Genomic DNA, 4441 nt, shown 5'->3' on the forward strand with positions numbered 1-4441 from the left:
CGGGATACATACTTAATCCTTTTCCCTCCGGGGTGGTAAGCAAAATCGACTTACTGGCGCAATCGATGTTTCCCCCATACATCGATAGCCAATCCATTCCTAGTATCACATCCAATCCTTGTGACTCCAAAATTATCAGGTCTGAGGGGAAAACATGGCTTCCAATGGTCAATGGCATCTGAAAACATCCTTGTCTTGCCATATACTCTGCTCCTGGCGAACTTACTAACATAGGTGTCCTAAGTACCTTGGTGGGCAACTTATACTTATCCACGAATCCCCTTGATATGTATGAATGTGATGCACCAGTATAAAAAAGAACGATTGTAGTAAACGATTTAACCAAAAACTTACCGATAACTACATCTGGCTCCTCAACTTCCTCCACGTTCACGTGATTCACTTGTCCCCTGTTGAAAGGGTTGGGCTTCTTCCCAGCGCTTCCATTGCCATTACCGTTCTTCACCGGACAATCGTTGGCGTAGTGCCCAGTCTTCCCGCACTTGAAACAAGTAATGTGACTCTGGTCCTTCTTGGCAGGTGTGGCTGGGTTAGAGCGGTTCTGATTGCTGCCTGCTCCATTCTCGTTTCCTTTCTTGGGGCCATTGTGGTTGTGAGAACTTCCTCCATTGTGGGCGTGGCCTCCATGGTTATGGATAAGTCCTCCCGAGTTCGGGGTGATACGAGGCTTCTGCTGAGCTCCAGAATTGTACTTGCCTTGTCCATACTTCCTCTTGCGGCTCTCAATCTGCTGTTGCTTCCCTTCAATCATAAGAGCCTTGTCTACCAACTCCTGGTAGTTGTTAAATGTTGCCACCATCAACTGCATGCTCATCTCATCATTTAGCCCTTCCATAAATTTCTCCTGCTTTGCGGCATCTGTGGCCACATCATCAGGGGCATAGCGAGACAGCTTACTAAACTCATCTACGTACTGAGCCACAGTACAATTCCCCTGGCGTAAGTTGCGAAACTCACGCTTCTTCATACTCATAGCTCCAGTTGAGACATGGGCTGTGCGAAAAGCTTGCTGAAACTGATCCCAAGTGATATTGGCTATAGGGAAAGTGGTTGTGTAATTATCCCACCATGACGCTGCTGGTCCATCCAATTGGTGTGCGGCAAAATGCACCTTCTCAGCATCAGTGCAACCTGCGGTGGTCAACTCCCTTCCAATCTTGCGTAACCAGTCATCCGCAACTATAGGCTCGATGCTACTGGAAAACACCGGCGGCTGTAACCTCAAAAAAGGGCTAGGTTGTCAACTGGAGGAGGGTTGTTGTTGTTGTTGTTGCCTTGGTTCTGGACTAATATCTGCATCAAGGCATTCTGCTGCTGGATCAACTGGGTGATCTCCGGTGGGAAGACAAATCCGGTGTCACGCCTCGGAGGCATCTGATGGGTTTAGAGGGGAGAGATTAGAATAGAAAGAGGTCTAGTGAGAAAGCACTACCCATATGCACATGAGACAAACACAATCATATCACTCAATCAATCAAGCAAGGGCATACAATCGGTCTAGAACTATCGTTAAAAGTGCTCAGACTACTACTATATACAGGGGAAATACTACTAGTCATATGGTGGTCATCCAGAAATTTTGATCGGTGGAAGACTCCATGATATCCGCTCCAGTTTCGTCTTCATAATCATCATCACTATCGTCAGGGTCGGAGTCGGTGTTGTCGATGATGATGTAGTCTTCGGAACGAATCTCCTTGGGTTCATCGTCTTCTCCTCCTGGAGTGGGATCTCCCATGAATACTCCGATCTTCTTTATCAGGTCGTCATTCTTCTCCAATAGTATTGCGATTTCCTCCTCATATCCATCGCGTGTAGACTTGAGTTCCTCTTCTAGCTCGGTGATCCTTGTCATCGCCTTCTTCAAATCTATCATGCTTGCGCAGATCTGGTTCTCCTGGCGTCGAATGTGCTGGTTTAGCTCCTGGATGAATGCTGCAATGGACCTGTCCCTCCTGGTGCTGACTATCTCCCATTGCTCATCTCGGCGCCCACATATCTGGTAGATAGTATCCTTGAGATCCTTGTGGTAAACTTCGCCAATGCGCCCCATGGCGATGTGAGCTGCCATGCTCTTTCCTAGACTCCGGGTTGGGGCATCAAAGGAAAACTCTATAGGTTCAGTGACTGGCATGAATGTCCTTCCTGGAACTTGAACTCGAATCATCCAGCGCTCCTATTCTGGTAATGTGGCGTTGTAGGTCCCGGTTAAGCTTGGTATTCCAATGTTCAGGTGTCTAGTGACTTCCTTCAAGTGTCGTCCAAAGGGGGTGTCTTCATCCGGTTGTGCAAACTTGTTCCTCGAGTCCGCCATCCTAAAGAGTAGAAAATGGAGAGGAGTCAGAAATGAGTAGAGAAGAGTGACCTATGGCTTTTATTAGTGGTCGTGTCCTACATTCAGCGTGTGCTCTGATACCATCTTGTAGCGACCCGACCTCAGGCGGTCAAGTCTCTGTGCTCAGTGTCATCCCTGGATCGGTAATGCTGACACACACAGTACTCGAAGGATTTATAACAGAGTAGCAATCACACACTTATTACATCGAATGTCTCGAAAAGAGAACTTATTATAATAAATATGGCTTAAGGCTATCTAAATAAGATAACATCGGAAGGCTTGGAAGATAAAGTGAGTCCATCAACTTCAACGGCATAGCTGAGTGCATGACAATGGCCTATCGAACCTTACTCTTCGTCTAAAAAGTCTGCAACATAATACGTTGCAGCCCGAAAACGGGTCAGCACATTGAATATGCTGGCAATATAAACACAGTAGAGCAATGAATAGATAAATGCTATCACTACATGCATATATGGCTGGTGGAGGCTCTATGGTTATATAGTTTTTGCGAAAAGCCAATTTTTTCCTACAACAAACGAATTAAATTTTATTTAACTATCATGGTGGTTGAATCATTGAGAATGGTACCCCCATCTCAATCCCAATTAAGGTAATCATTAACAACCCGAAAAATTAATTTAGAGTGATGAGATCAAATCAATAATTCAAGTACCAGATACTCAAGATGTCCATAACCGGGGACACGGCTAACCATGATTAGTTTATACACTCTGTAGAGGTTTGCGCACTTTTCCCCATAAGACTCGATCTCCTCCGTTTGATTTCTCGCACTACATGGTGTTTGAGAAACGGATGACTCAGACACAGTCTTTCAGAAGCATTAACTCTTTACTCTGGGTGGACAGTTACACCTACTTCCCTCTACATATGCTAGCCCACCACTGAAAGAGATCACACAACATACTCAACTATGCCAGAGCCCATAATGGCTTGTGGCTGCACACGGAAGTTTCTCGCATGAATAATCTTATGATCCCTTTGAGCCTGGCTGGCGGACCATAGGATGATCACACGGTATAACCCCGGCATATCCTAGGACAACACTGGATTCCCCAGGTGCCAAAAAAACAATCCACCCAGATGTGTATTAAAGTTTCCACCTTAAGTTGAACCAATAATTAACAACTCACATCTGTCATGGATACACTCAAACCCAATCCACGTCTACGAGCATAACCTGGCAATATAAGCATAACGTAGAAGTAACTCCTAGGGTTTGATAGGTTCTACCTCATCATCTACTTCCCAACCCACAAGTTAAACACATCCTAATCATGCAATGTTTGAGGATTGTAACTAATGTGTAAAAACTGGGTATGAAAAGAGTACTATCAATGTGTTACTTGCCTTGCTGACGATCCGCAAAACCTAGAGACTCGTAGTAGCACGCTTCGCACTCCGGGAATTCTATCGCAAACAAAAAATAGCATACATAAGCAATCAAGCAGAGATGCACGGGTAAATCTCAAATAAGAAGATATAACCAGAAAGTTCAACTGAAGAACTCCGGTTTGCAAAAAGAATCAAATCAAACGGAGCAACGAAACTCAAAATGCGAGAGAAACAAGATCCGATTACTAATCTGGACTAAAGTCAAAATTTTCTGTTGCAAAATCTTGTTCAAGTTGGTTAAACAAAAAGAGGGTTTCGAGACAAAGATCTAGGCGCTTGAATCGCCTGATTCCGATAAACGAGCGAAAAGATAAACTAAAACGAAAATCGAGGCAGAAATCGCGATAAAAAATAATCGCGGAAAAACCCTGGAAAAAGAAAAACTGACGAACAGGCTAACGAACGAACGTTCGCTGTCTGCGGCTAACGGGTGAACGGCGTCCGTTAAAACGAACGTACGGACGAACTTCCGCTAAATAACTAAACCAAAAAAAACCGATCTAAAATAAAATAACCGCGGGTTTACTAAAAAAACCAAAGGGTTTTTCGACGAAAACCGGTGGCTACCTCGGGACGAGTGGCGGCGGCGGAATTTTGACGGGGCGGCGGGGTCGGCGGGCGGCGACGACGGCGTCCGACGGCGGCGGAACGGGCGGCGACGGCGAC

Source organism: Triticum aestivum, chromosome 1D (assembly GCF_018294505.1).
Source record: "Triticum aestivum cultivar Chinese Spring chromosome 1D, IWGSC CS RefSeq v2.1, whole genome shotgun sequence".
Classification (NCBI taxonomy): domain Eukaryota; kingdom Viridiplantae; phylum Streptophyta; class Magnoliopsida; order Poales; family Poaceae; genus Triticum; species Triticum aestivum.